General features: G+C 44.2%; 1 pseudogene; it reads left to right on the top strand.

The window, feature by feature from the left end:
* The window catches only part of LOC138657468 (zinc finger protein 585A-like), a 268,682-nt pseudogene that overhangs the window by 154,000 nt on the left and 99,222 nt on the right, over positions 1–15,460 (top strand).

The raw sequence follows: 15,460 nt of genomic DNA, 5'->3' as shown, positions 1-15,460 counted from the left end.
TTGTGCGGGAGCCCACGCCAATTTTTTCTGCCATTTAACCCTTTAATTTACTAGCTAGAACGGCCAAATTTTGCAGATACACACTAACATTAGTAGTGTGGAATATGCAAAAAAAAAGGTGATATGAGATGGTTTACTGTATGTAAACCAGGTCTCATATGTCGGGTTTAGGAAGGAGATAGGAAAAGCCGGTAATTGAATTACCGGCTTTCAAGCTGTATAGCGCTGGAATAAATAGTAATATATATACATATATGTGTCTACTGACATATATATATATATATATATATAGACTGTATATATGTTTGTTTTTTTTTGACACATGGATCCCTTCTATAGCCGTATGTCAGTTTTGCAAGCCTGCGATAAAATCTCGCAGTACGGATGCCATACGGATTACATACGGAGGATGCCATGCGCAAAATATGCTGACACACCCTGCCTACGGAGGAGCTACGGATCACTATTTTGGGGACTTTTCAGCGTATTACGGCCGTAAAAAACGGACCGTATTTTCATACGCTGAGTGTGACGCCGGCCTAACACAGGGGGAACTGCTGCTGGGCTCAGTGAGATGCGTCACGTTGAACTAGGCTGTCCAGGGTCATTCTCAACAGAACATCTAGTTCATTTAGTTCACAGGTCACATGACATGATGCATTCCCTATCAGCTCCTCCCAGGATAGGGTGGAGAATTATCAGGTTGTCTAATAGAAAGATTTTCTTTGCCCCATAGCAACCAATCACAGGTCAGCTTTCTGATAGTGCAGTAGTGCAGCGCTCTGCCAAGTGAAATCTGAGCTGTGATTGGTTGCTATGGGCAGCTGGTAAATCTGTAGTTCTGCGTCGTTTCACCACATCTCTTCCTTTTGCCGCCTACTGCAGTGGTGTGAAATGAATATAGTGCTCAATACCAGAGACTGCAAGTGACCGGAATGTGTGCAGATAATACACTGAAGAGACAGGAGCCAGGTATGGAATCACTTCACAGTGGAGATCAGAAGAAAGCAAAATGTTCCTACTGCTCCCATGTGATCAGTGTAGCCTGCGGTTCTGTGGGTAATCTGTCACGCCATGTAAATAATATTAATAATAATAAATAGTTCAGAAAGAAAAAAAAGAAATTACTAACTTGAATAAATAACTTTTGAATTTTTTTTTTCTCCAGACTGAGTGCCCCTTTAACAAGAGTTTGTTATGTAATGATCAGATGTATTAACTATTTCTGATCATTTTAACAAAACTATAACTCATCCTAGGAGCCGCAGCTTCTATGTAACGAACTAGAACTGATCCATCTCTTCTCAGCAGAATCCAGAGAAACTGAACTGAATGATCTGAATGACCTGAATGAGCTAGATTTCCCATCACTGGTTACAGCTGCCAAAGGGAGAACACCGGACAGATGGGCATGACGTCACCACAACTCCACAGCCACACCTCTTCTGTCCTGAGCCCGCCCCCTGATCACATGACGGTGACGTCACCACAGGTCCTTCCTCTCTCAGTGCAGCAGCTCAGTCCTGGTTGTGTGCAGCTCGTGTTCTCTGGTGTCAGCCAGCAGCAGATTTCCCGCCATTCCGGTGAGATTACAGGAGGGTTTGTGGTAAATCTGTGAGAGGAGAGTGTGGGGTGAGATCAGAGCTGTTCCTGTGGAGGCTCCTGCTCCCTGTGACTGCGGCTCCTCAGTGTTGGGGACGGGCAGCATTGTATGGGGGATGTGCAGCGTCTGCTCCTCATCTCACGGGACATTATACAGCACTGGAGGATTCTGGGTGATGAGCGGAGAGGTGACTGTTGGGACATTATACAGCACTGGAGGATTCTGGGGGATGAGCGGAGAGGTGACTGCTGGGACATTATACAGCACTGGAGGATTCTGGGTGATGAGCGGAGAGGTGACTGCTGGGACATTATATAGGACTGGAGGATTCTGGGTGATGAGCGGAGAGGTGACTGCTGGGACATTATACAGGGCTGGAGGATTCTGGGTGATGAGCGGAGAGGTGACTGCTGGGACATTATACAGGACTGGAGGATTCTGGGTGATGAGCGGAGAGGTGACTGCTGGGACATTATACAGTCATGGCCAAAAGTATTGACACCCCTGCAGTTCTGTCAGATAATACCCAGTTTCTTCCTGAAAATGATTGCAATCACAAATTCTTTGGTATTATTATCTTCACTTAATTTGTCTTAAATGAAAAAACACAAAAGAGAATGAAGCAAAAAGCAAAACATAGATCATTTCACACAAAACTCCAAAAATGGGTCGGACAAAAGCATTGGCACCCTCAGCCTAATACTTGGTTGCACAACCTTTAGCCAAAATAACTGCGACCAACCGCTTCCGGTGACCATCAATGAGTTTCTTACAATGCTCTGCTGGAATTTTAGACCATTCTTCTTTGGCAAACTGCTCCAGGTCCCTGATATTTGAAGGGCGCCTTCTCCAAACTGCCATTTTTAGATCTCTCCACAGGTGTTCTATGGGATTCAGGTCTGGACTCATTGCTGGCCACCTTAGAAGTCTCCAGTGCTTTCTCTCAAACCATTTTCTAGTGCTTTTTGAAGTGTGTTTTGGGTCATTGTCCTGCTGGAAGACCCATGACCTCTGAGGGAGACCCAGCTTTCTCACACTGGACCCTGCATTATGCTGCAAAATTTGCTGGTAGTCTTCAGACTTCATAAAGCCATGCACACGGTCAAGCAGTCCAGTGCCAGAGGTTGCAAAGCAACCCCAAAATATCAGGGAACCTCCGCCATGTTTGACTGTAGGGACCGTGTTCTTTTCTTTGAATGCCTCTTTTTTTCTCCTGTAAACTCTATGTTGATGCCTTTGCCCAAAAAGCTCTACTTTTGTCTCATCTGACCAGAGAACATTCTTCCAAAACATTTTAGGCTTTTTCAGGTAAGTTTTGGCAAACTCCAGCCTGGCTTTTTTATGTCTCGGGGTAAGAAGTGGGGTCTTCCTGGGTCTCCTACCATACAGTCCCTTTTCATTCAGACGCCGACAGATAGTACGGGTTGACACTGTTGTACCCTCGGACTGCAGGGCAGCTTGAACTTGTTTGGATGTTAGTCGAGGTTCTTTATCCAACATCCGCACAATCTTGTGTTGAAATCTCTTGTCAATTTTTCTTTTCTGTCCACATCTAGGGAGGTTGGCCACAGTGCCATGGGCTTTAAACTTCTTGATGACACAGCGCACGGTAGACACAGGAACATTCAGGACTTTGGAGATGGACTTGTAGCCTTGAGATTGCTCATGCTTCCTCACAATTTGGTTTCTCAAGTCCTCAGACAGTTCTTTGGTCTTCTTTCTTTTCTCCATGCTCAATGTGGTACACACAAGGACACAGGACAGAGGTTGAGTCAACTTTAATCCATGTCAACTGGCTGCAAGTGTGATTTAGTTATTGCCAACACCTGTTAGGTGCCACAGGTAAGTTACAGGTGCTGTTAATTACACAAATTAGAGAAACATCACATGATTTATCGAAGGGTGCCAATACTTTTGTCCACCCCCTTTTTTATGTTTGGTGTAGAATTATATCCAGTTTGGCTTTAGGATAATTCTCTTTTGTGTTTTTTCATTTAAGACAAATTAAATGAAGATAATAATACCAAAGAATTTGTGTTTGCAATCATTTTCTGGAAGAAAATTAGTATTATCTGACAGAATTGCAGGGGTGTCAATACTTTTGGCCATGACTGTACAGGACAGCACTGGAGGATTCTGGGTGATGAGCGGAGAGGTGACTGCTGGGACAATATACAGGGCGGCACTGGAGGATTCTGGGAGATGACTGTGCTACTCACACCAATTTGTCAGGAACCAGGGTTGTTTGGTTGCCCCTTGTTCTTTCTGAAGGGGATTTATCTGTATCCCACTTCCCATTTACGGTTTGGAACTTGCAGCTCTCTGGCGCCCCCATAACCTCAGGTCAGTCAGGGTACTTCACCTGGATAATTAGTTGCCAGAAAAGCTGCTTTACTTTGTACTGGCTAAGGGGTGCACTGCAGTGAGGGCGATATAACTACTCCCACTCAGGTGGGAACAATAATTATCAACACCGCTGTCACTACAAAGCCTCCCAAACGCACAAGACAAATCCGCTGCCACCAGCTCCTATTTCTTAATTATTAACGTGTCTGAAGCCAACCCAAATTAGTAGCGTAATTCACTTCAGAGGACGTGACAGTTGGTTATGGAACAAGGAGAGACAAGCTAGCAGTTTTATATCTTACTCCTAAAAAGGTAGTCAGTGTTTACAAAGTACAAGAAGATATTATAAAGAAGACAAGTATTGTATGTATAGTACAATTACATATAAAATGGGATTAAAGTTGAAGAAAAAACACTTACATAGCGTTCAGATCATTTCATCTGCTGGCTGGCAGTGTGCTGTGGGGGATGGTGAGCATATATCCAGATGCATCACTCTTGGGTAGCAGCTAGACCCCGGGCAAAAGCACGTGAAGACTCCTGCTCCACTCAGTTATTTCCTAGCCTAAAACCAAAGCCCTCTCCCTGTGGTGACCTCACTCAGAGGATGGATACTCCCCTGTCTTTGCATTGTGAAAAATCATCCCACATATCTTGGCGTAGGAACCTCGTAGAAAGACGACACATTGATCAGGAGGTGCACCACGTCGGGTCGATTCTTTTAAGTGTAAATACAGCGTAGTTACAACACCCGCTTATGGAGAAACCCGCTCTTTGAACTCATTGGGTTTAGCTTCTAGCGGTTTCAGTGGGTTATAGATCCTTCGATGCACGTCCGGAATATATAATCCTTATATCTCTAGCCCTGATTGGTGCCACTATATATAAACTTAAAAAAAACAATAGAAGCTCATGGTGTCTTCACCAGTTTCAACCAGTACCAGGTGGGAGGGGGGAATGAGTAGGGTAGGGAGATTTGTCTGCTGCAGCTAAAAGCCATAAGCTGCTCAGTTCCGGCTGCTACACATTGGTATCAAGTTGCACAGAGTGTGTCTGTCCTAGGGCTTTGTTTTTGTATCGGCGAATGCAGTGGGGGAGAAAGGGGGAGTCGAATCTGTAGCGTGTGTCTGTGCCATGGTGTCTTCTAGAACTAAACTCACAATATGGCATTTTTACATTATCGTGACACAGGACAGCACTGGAGTATTCTGAGTGATGAGCGGTGTCACGATAATGTAATAATGTCATAATGAGAGATTATTCTAGAAGGTACCATGGCACAGACACACGCTGCAGCTTCGACCCCCCCCCCCTTTCTCCCCCTCTGCATTCACTCATACAACAATAAAAGCCCTATGGCAGATACTCTGTGCAACTTGATACCAGTGCGTGAGCAGAGTAGACCAATCCCCTCAAGCCACGCTTTCCCCCTTTCTTCTTCCTAGTTATGTCTTTGTTTGGTGAACTCAAAAACGTAAATAATAGAAAGAAGAGTGCATGTCATTACTCAGCCCACTCATTGATGTCACGACGGGAGGGCATATCTTAACGCTGCTGAGTTGTGAGTCAGTGTTGGTTCAGGAAGCGAGCTAACAGCCCGGCAAGCTGTCCCTATGCATCTTGATGTATCTCCTGAGCACATGGGCGAACAGGAGATGAAATTATCTGAATGACCTGTAAGTGTTCTATCCCATTTTAATCCTTTTATTTGTAATTGCAATGTACACGTGATTTGTCTTTATAATATTGTTTTAATACTTTGTAAATACTGCCTACCTTTTTTTGGAATAAAATATACAATTTACTAGCTTGTCTCTTCCTGCTCTATACGAACTGTGCGTCCTCTGAGGTGAATTATGCTACTGATTTGGGTTGGCTCCGGACCCGTTAATCGGAGCTTGTGGCAGCATACTTTGTCCTGTGCGATCGAGCGTCTTTGCAGCGATCGGCGGCATTGATAATTATTGTTCCCGCCTGTGTGGGGATAGTTATATTGCCCTCGCTGCAGCATGCCCAATAGCTAGTACAGAGCAGGCAGCCTTTCTGGCGACTAATTACCCACGGTGCAGTACCTAGCCTGACCAAGTCAGAACTGGGAAGTAATATATAGATAAATCCCCTTCAGAAGGAACCAGGGGCAACCAAACAACCCCCGTTAGTGACAAATTGGTGTGATTGGCGGGGATGATGAAGGTTTCTTCCCCATGAACCGTGACATATGGTTGGGATTCGTGACATATTGTGGGTAGCATGGTGGGATCCATGACAACCGGAGAGGTGACCTCTGGCACATTATACAGGATGGCACTGTGGGATTCTGGGTGATGAGCGGAGAGGTGACCTCTGGGACATTATACAGGAAGGTACTGGAGGATTCTGGGTGATGACCGGAGATGTGACTGCTGGGACATTATACAGGACGGTACTGGAAGATTCTGGGTGATGAGCGGAGAGGTGACTGCTGGGTGGAGGATTCTGGGTGATGAGCGGAGAGGTGACCGCTGGGACATTATACAGGACGGTACTGGAGGATTCTGGGTGATGACGGTGTGATTGTTGTCAGGTTCCTATAAGGTGTCAGGACGTCGCTGTCTATCTCTCCATGGAGGAGTGGGAGTATCTAGAAGGACACCAGGATCGGTACCAGGACGTGATGATGGAGGAGCTCCGGCCTCTTACACCACGAGGTGAGAAGCTCCTTGTTGGCTCCGGTGGATGTGATGACGTCTTGCAGGCGTCATCCTATAATAGGTGATTTTGGTTTTCACTACATTTTCTCAGTCTGACAACAGCTTTCTTTTCCCTGATTATATTCTTCTGATCTGTGACACAGTTTCTCCGCTGTCGTCACGTCTTCATCAGAGGTGGACGATCCTGATCATAGACTTCTCACAGAAGTCCATGTTACTGTTTGGGTTTGGGAGCTTGAACATAGCTTGTTGAAAAGCTGCAACGCAGCCAATCAACAAGCTTTTACTGTGGGGGCACTTCCGGCCTCATCACAGCCATGTCAAGTATTGGCATGGCTGTGATTGGCCGTTGCACTGTGTAAAATAAAAAAAAAAGACTTGGGGTCTCCTATTTCTGATAACAAGCGCAGGTAAAGCAGATAGCTGGGGGCTGGTATTCTCAGGCTGGGAAGGCCCATGGATATTTGGCCCTTCCAGGCTAAAAATAGCAGCCAGCAACTGCCTACAACAGGCACATCCATTAGATGCGCCAATAGTTCTGGCTGCCGGTTATATTATTTGGGGTTAGGGTCAGCTGTGTAATGTTCGATGACATTAAGTCCGGGTGTCAGTAATGGAGAGGTGTCTGTCAGACACCCCCACTAGTAACCCCATAATCAAAAGTAAGAAAGACACACGCACAGAAAAAATCAAAGCCATTGTCAGCTGTCCGCCGAGAATCCATCATCATGATATCCCACGACGAGCCCGAACTCTGCTACATCTGATTGTATTGCTGAGCGGTGACATCAGTAATGTTAGCCCAGAAGTTAGTGTGAGAACGAAGCTGTGTGTGATTGTATAGAAACTGTCCTCAGCCTGTGCGGAGCAGAAGTGTGTTATACTGTATATTCTGTTACGAGTATATGTGTATGTATATCCCTTGTAGATTGTGAGCCCTCGCGGGCAGGGTCCTCTCTCCTCCTGTACCAGTTGTGACTTGTATTGTTCAAGATTATTGTACTTGTTTTATTATGTATACCCCTCCTCACATGTAAAGCGCCATGGAATAAATGGCGCTATAATAATAAATAATAATAATAAAATATATATATATATATATATATATATATTCCATACACGTTTCAGAATGTACAACATTACACACATTTTTGCTCAGCGCAGGATGAGAACAGTTTGTGTAGTTTATTCCAGCAGCTCTGCGGCGTCCTCCGGCTTCCAATACACCTGTCAGGCTGATGAGATGGATGTCGAATATCCTCCGTCAGCTACAAAAATCGTCTCCTGCTTTACTGAGCACTCGCTCCTCCTCTCGTCCTGTTAGGTTTGGTGAGAGAGGAAAGCGCTTTCACGGAACCTGACAGGACGCTGCCCTCACCCGATATGTCTCGAGCAGATGTCTTTGCGCAGCCCGTCCTACAAACTCACAGCTGGGAGCTGACGTATTTAACCACTCAGTGACCAGTGACATACCTTAATGGAGGACAGGAAGCACAAAGAGGTTAAAAAAACCTCCCACCTCTTATTAGCCAGTGTCTTTCCTGTCCCCCATGGGGCATGGAGAGCTTCCAGGTATGCTGCGTGGCCGGCAATTAAAGTGTAAAGTGTGAGAATTGCAGCCAGGCAGTGGTGGTCATGGGCTCTGCCTTCCTCCTCCGTTCTTCTCCCGTCTCCCCTTCGGGTGGTTTCTGAGACCGTTCCTGGCCCACCTGCGTCCCCTTGCGGGGGTAAAGCGGGCAAGTGATCCCCTTCCTGGAGGCCTCCTCGAGCCCTCCAGCGTCTCCCCCTTCTGTGCCTGCCGTTTGGTGACCCGGAGGTCACGTCACTTCCGGGTACTGCGTTCCAGCGTGTCACTTCCAGTCTAGGCCCTGAGCGGGCTCTGGAATTCCGAGCGGCGTGCTAAGAACGTTGAAGACACTGATGTCTGCTGCTGACCCCGGAGGGGGAGGCACCTTGTAGCGCTGATGGGCAGTGTTTATGGGCTATATAAACCTGCCAGAAGACATCTCCCAGGAAAGACTGATCCCCTGTCAGCATGGAGATTACGTCCTGCCCTGCGCCTGCAGAGCTCAGCGCTCCCCCAGACCCAGTAAGTGTAGTGGGAAGGGTCCTAATAGAGTGTATGGGTATTATAGGCTCCCCTACTTATACTTCTCTCCCTTTATTTTAGGGAGACAAGTCTACCCATAAAACCTCCACTAGAAGCAAATGTGTCATCTGTAATCTAAAGCTACCCTTGAGATGGGAGAAAAAGCTATGCCAATCTTGTACAGATAAGGTGGTCAGAGTGGAGCACCCCTCTCTAATCGAGGAGATACATATGCTCCTCAAGCAAGAGGTTCAAGCCTCATTAGCCACAGTTATCCCTTCCCCCGCCACCTCCCTCACCTGGTCCATCCCTCCATAAGAAGAGAAAGTTTCAGGTGGAGGACTCTGGAGTCAGACATTTCTTATGAGTCGTCCTCAGGTAGATGGGAAGAGTCCATACCCCATAAGATCCCAGAGGTTAGGAAATATCTCTTTTCTTCAGAACATATTGAAGAGTTGGTGAATGCAGGGCGGAGCACTATGGGGCTAGAGGAGGAACCTGTCCCTCAATCCATACAGGATGAGTTATTTAGTGGCTTACATACAGACAGACAGATCGACTTTCCCGTGCATGAGTATTGTGGATATGATCAATCAGGAATAGGAGCTTCAAGAAAAACGGCTAACCACCCCTTCAGACTTCAAACTTAGATTTCCCCTTGATGAAGATCTGATTAAATGGGGTATTCCCAAGGTGACCATTCAGGTGGCAAAAAAGACCACCCTACCCTTTGAAGACTCCTCAAAGCTGAGAGATCCCATGGATAGGAAGATTGAGAGTCTTCTAAGGAAATCATGGGAAACTTCCACCTCTGCTCTCAGGTCTAATATTGCATCCACCTGCATAGCCAGGTCCCTCTTCCGTTGGCTGGATGAGTTTGAGAACCACGTCTCCCAGGGTACCTCTAGAGGAGATCTGTTGGACTCGCTGCCCATACTCCGGAAGGCGACTGGATTCCTGGCTTATGCCGCTATGGAGCCAAGGTGGCTTAGTGGTTAGCACAGCAGCCTTGCAGCGCTGGAGTCCTGGGTTCAAGCCCCACCAAGGACAACATCTGCAAAGAGTTTGTATGTTCTCTCCGTGTTTGCGTGGGTTTCCTCCGGGCACTCCGGTTTCCTCCCACATTCCAAAGACATACTGACAGGGAATTCAGATTGTGAGCCCCAATGGGGACAGCAATGATAATGTGTGTAAAGCGCTGCGGAATATGTTAGCGCTATATAAAAATAAAGATTATTATTATTATTATTATTATTATTGCTGCTAGATCTTTGGTCCAGGCTAACTCTGCCAGAAAGGATCTCTGGCTCAAGATGTGGAGCGGAGATAAAACTATGCTCCATTCCCTTTAAGGGCGAGTACGCGTTTGGGCCAGCTCTGGATGAAATCCTGGAGAAGGCCAAGGATAGAAAGAAGGCCCTTCCTGAACAAAGACCACACAGGAAGCGTTTTTTTTTTCGGCCATCCCAATCTCAGCCCTCCCAATCCAGGGGAAGGGGAAATCTGGGAGATGTAGCTATGCCAAGGGGAAACCCAAGAATATTCTTGTCTCCCAGCAACCACAGCAATAAAAAAAATGACTCCCATCCAGTGGGGGGAGGCTCTCGAAGTTCATCCTCAATTGGCAGTCTATTTCCACCAGCCACTGGGTCCTAAACGTCATCTGAGAGGGCCTTCTATTAGAATTCGATGCCCCCCTCCCCGGATCTTGAGAGTCACCTCCCCTCCATCTCGGGAGGCTCAAGCTCTAATGATGTCGGGGGTTCAGGAGCTGTTGATCTCAAGGGCAATATCCCCAGTTCTAGCAAACGAATAGGGAAGAGGTCATTATTCCCTTATTTTTATGGTAAAAAAACCCACGGGACAAGCCCGGATTATCATAAACCTAAAGGCTCTCAATCATTGCATCACTTACCGCAAATTCAAGATGGAGTCAATAAAATCAGCCATCCCTCTGATAGGTCCAAACTCCTTTATGGGGACTATATAGATGTAAAAGACGCCTACTTTCACTTTCCCATATTATTTTGGGGTCCAATTTCTCCAGATACCCTTGGGAAAATACAAAACTGGGGGCTAAAACATTTTTGTGCAAAAAAAAAAAGATTTTTTTAATTTTCACAGCTCTACATTATAAACTTCTGTGAAGCACTTGGGGGTTCAAAGTGCTCACCACACATCTAGATAAGTTCCTTAGGGGGTCTACTTTTCAAAATGGGATCACTTTTGGGGGGTTTCCACTGCTTAGACACATCAGGGGGCTCTCCAAACGAGACATGGCGTCCTCTCTCAATTCCAACCAATTTTGCATTGAAAAGTCAAATGGCTCTTCTTCCCTTCTGAGCTCTGCCATGCGCCCAAACAGTGGTTTACCCCCACATATGGGGTATCTGTGTACTCAGGACAAATTGCACAACAACTTTTGGGGTCCAATTTCTCCTGTTATCCTTGGTAAAATAAAAAAATAAATTGGATCTGAAGTTAATTTTTTGTGAAAAAAAGTTAAATGTTCATTTTTTTTTTAAAGATTCCACTTGAAGGGTTAATAAACTTCTTAAATGTGGTTTTGACCACCTTGAGGGGTGCAGTTTTTAGAATGGTGCCACACTTCGGTATTTTCTATCATATAGACCCCTCAAAGTGACTTCAAATGTGATGTGGTCCCAATAAAAAATGGTGTTGCAAAAATGGGAAATTTCTAGTCAACTTTTAACCCTTACAACTCCCCAACAAAAAAAAATTTTGGTTCCAAAATTGTGCTGATGTAAAGTAGACATGTGGAAAATGTTACTTATTAAGTATATTGTGTGACATATCTCTGTGATTTAAGGGCATGAAAATTCAAAGATGGAAAATTGCGAAATTTTCAAAATTGTTGCCAAATTTCCGCTTTATTCACAAATAAGCTCAATATAAAGGAAATTTTACCACTATCATGAAGTACAATATGTCACGAGAAAACTGTCAGAAGAAAAACATTAGACTCGAACAAAGACGACCCAGGAAAACATACTCAGAAGGGAGGTAAGAACATTTCTAAAACAATCCACAGTGAGGAGATTGGAACAAAACAAAATCCTCTAAACTGCATGCTCGCAAACGCCAGAAGCCTGACAAACAAGATGGAAGAACTAGAAGCAGAAATATCTACAGGTAACTTTGACATAGTGGGAATAACCGAGACATGGTTAGATGAAAGCTATGACTGGGCAGTTAACTTACAGGGTTACAGTCTGTTTAGAAAGGATCGTAAAAATCGGAGAGGAGGAGGGGTTTGTCTCTATGTAAAGTCTTGTCTAAAGTCCACTTTAAGGGAGGATATTAGCGAAGGGAATGAGGATGTCGAGTCCATATGGGTTGAAATTCATGGAGGGAAAAATGGTAACAAAATTCTCATTGGGGTCTGTTACAAACCCCCAAATATAACAGAAACCATGGAAAGTCTACTTCTAAAGCAGATAGATGAAGCTGCAACCCATAATGAGGTCCTGGTTATGGGGGACTTTAACTACCCGGATATTAACTGGGAAACAGAAACCTGTGAAACCCATAAAGGCAACAGGTTTCTGCTAATAACCAAGAAAAATTATCTTTCACAATTGGTGCAGAATCCAACCAGAGGAGCAGCACTTTTAGACCTAATACTATCTAATAGACCTGACAGAATAACAAATCTGCAGGTGGTTGGGCATTTAGGAAATAGCGACCACAATATTGTGCAGTTTCACCTGTCTTTCACTAGGGGGACTTGTCAGGGAGTCACAAAAACATTGAACTTTAGGAAGGCAAAGTTTGAACAGCTTAGAGATGCCCTTAATCTGGTAGACTGGGACAATATCCTCAGAAATGAGAATACAGATAATAAATGGGAAATGTTTAAGAACATCCTAAATAGGCAGTGTAAGCGGTTTATACCTTGTGGGAATAAAAGGACTAGAAATAGGAAAAACCCAATGTGGCTAAACAAAGAAGTAAGGCAGGCAATTAACAGTAAAAAGAAAGCATTTGCACTACTAAAGCAGGATGGCACCATTGAAGCTCTAAAAAACTATAGGGAGAAAAATACTTTATCTAAAAAACTAATTAAAGCTGCCAAAAAGGAAACAGAGAAGCACATTGCTAAGGAGAGTAAAACTAATCCCAAACTGTTCTTCAACTATATCAATAGTAAAAGAATAAAAACTGAAAATGTAGGCCCCTTAAAAAATAGTGAGGAAAGAATGGTTGTAGATGACGAGGAAAAAGCTAACATATTAAACACCTTCTTCTCCACGGTATTCACGGTGGAAAATGAAATGCTAGGTGAAATCCCAAGAAACAATGAAAACCCTATATTAAGAGTCACCAATCTAACCCAAGAAGAGGTGCGAAACCGGCTAAATAAGATTAAAATAGATAAATCTCCAGGTCCGGATGGCATACACCCACGAGTACTAAGAGAACTAAGTAATGTAATAGATAAACCATTATTTCTTATTTTTAGTGACTCTATAGCGACAGGGTCTGTTCCGCAGGACTGGCGCATAGCAAATGTGGTGCCAATATTCAAAAAGGGCTCTAAAAGTGAACCTGGAAATTATAGGCCAGTAAGTCTAACCTCTATTGTTGGTAAAATATTTGAAGGGTTTCTGAGGGATGTTATTCTGGATTATCTCAATGAGAATAACTGTTTAACTCCATATCAGCATGGGTTTATGAGAAATCGCTCCTGTCAAACCAATCTAATCAGTTTTTATGAAGAGGTAAGCTATAGACTGGACCACGGTGAGTCATTGGACGTGGTATATCTCGATTTTTCCAAAGCGTTTGATACTGTGCCGCACAAGAGGTTGGTACACAAAATGAGAATGCTTGGTCTGGGGGAAAATGTGTGTAAATGGGTTAGTAACTGGCTTAGTGATAGAAAGCAGAGGGTGGTTATAAATGGTATAGTCTCTAACTGGGTCGCTGTGACCAGTGGGGTACCGCAGGGGTCAGTATTGGGACCTGTTCTCTTCAACATATTCATTAATGATCTGGTAGAAGGTTTACACAGTAAAATATCGATATTTGCAGATGATACAAAACTATGTAAAGCAGTTAATACAAGAGAAGATAGTATTCTGCTACAGATGGATCTGGATAAGTTGGAAACTTGGGCTGAAAGGTGGCAGATGAGGTTTAACAATGATAAATGTAAGGTTATACACATGGGAAGAAGGAATCAATATCACCATTACACACTGAACGGGAAACCACTGGGTAAATCTGACAGGGAGAAGGACTTGGGGATCCTAGTTAATGATAAACTTACCTGGAGCAGCCAGTGCCAGGCAGCAGCTGCCAAGGCAAACAGGATCATGGGGTGCATTAAAAGAGGTCTGGATACACATGATGAGAGCATTATACTGCCTCTGTACAAATCCCTAGTTAGACCGCACATGGAGTACTGTGTCCAGTTTTGGGCACCGGTGCTCAGGAAGGATATAATGGAACTAGAGAGAGTACAAAGGAGGGCAACAAAATTAATAAAGGGGATGGGAGAACTACAATACCCAGATAGATTAGCGAAATTAGGATTATTTAGTCTAGAAAAAAGACGACTGAAGGGCGATCTAATAACCATGTATAAGTATATAAGGGGACAATACAAATATCTCGCTGAGGATCTGTTTATACCAAGGAAGGTGACGGGCACAAGGGGGCATTCTTTGCGTCTGGAGGAGAGAAGGTTTTTCCACCAACATAGAAGAGGATTCTTTACTGTTAGTGCAGTGAGAATCTGGAATTGCTTGCCTGAGGAGGTGGTGATGGCGAACTCAGTCGAGGGGTTCAAGAGAGGCCTGGATGTCTTCCTGGAGCAGAACAATATTGTATCATACAATTATTAGGTTCTGTAGAAGGACGTAGATCTGGGGATTTATTATGATGGAATATAGGCTGAACTGGATGGACAAATGTCTTTTTTCGGCCTTACTAACTATGTTACTATGTTACTATGTAGAATCACTGGGATCCATTGAAGCGTTCCAGAGTTATAACCTCATAAATGGACAGTGGTCAGATTTGTAGAAATTGGCCCGGTCATTAACGTGTAAACCACCCTTGGGGGTAAAGGGGTTAAAGAAGGCTACTACTTGCGATATAACGCAGTTTTATTTCAAAGTACAAAATTAAAGGAATAGTATAATTGCATACACTTTTGTATATTTTAACATACAAAGGTCAAGTACATATAAATATTAAATACATATAAAGATTAAGTACATATACTCACATCATCACCAAGGAACTTTTTAAACATCATCTCTCTGGAATATCAGAGAAGCAACCACCAAGACAGAGAACTCCTGCAAAATTCACAACACTGCCTGGGCATCCCCACTTATGCAGGTATCACAACACTGTACACATATAAGTACAGGTACCCAACTTTCTGCTTCTATCTTTGTCATGTTTCTCTGGTCTTATATAGTAACTAGATGGTAGCCCGATTCTAACGCATTGGGTATTCTAGAATATGCATGTCCTCGTAGTATATTGCCCAGCCATGTAGTATATTGCCCAGTCACGTAGTATATTGCCCAGCGACGTAGTATACAGCACAGAGCATATTGCCCAGTTACATAGTATATTGCCCAATGACGTAGTATACAGCTGAGAGCCACATAGTATATTGCCCAGTCACGTAGTATATTGCCCAGTCACGTAGTATATTGCCCAGCTACGTAGTATATTGCCCAACGACGTAGT

This window comes from Ranitomeya imitator, chromosome 1 (genome assembly GCF_032444005.1).
Source record: "Ranitomeya imitator isolate aRanImi1 chromosome 1, aRanImi1.pri, whole genome shotgun sequence".
Classification (NCBI taxonomy): Eukaryota; Metazoa; Chordata; class Amphibia; order Anura; family Dendrobatidae; genus Ranitomeya; species Ranitomeya imitator.
The sequence above is the reverse complement of the archived record's forward strand: the minus strand, read 5'-3'. Positions and strand labels throughout refer to the sequence as shown.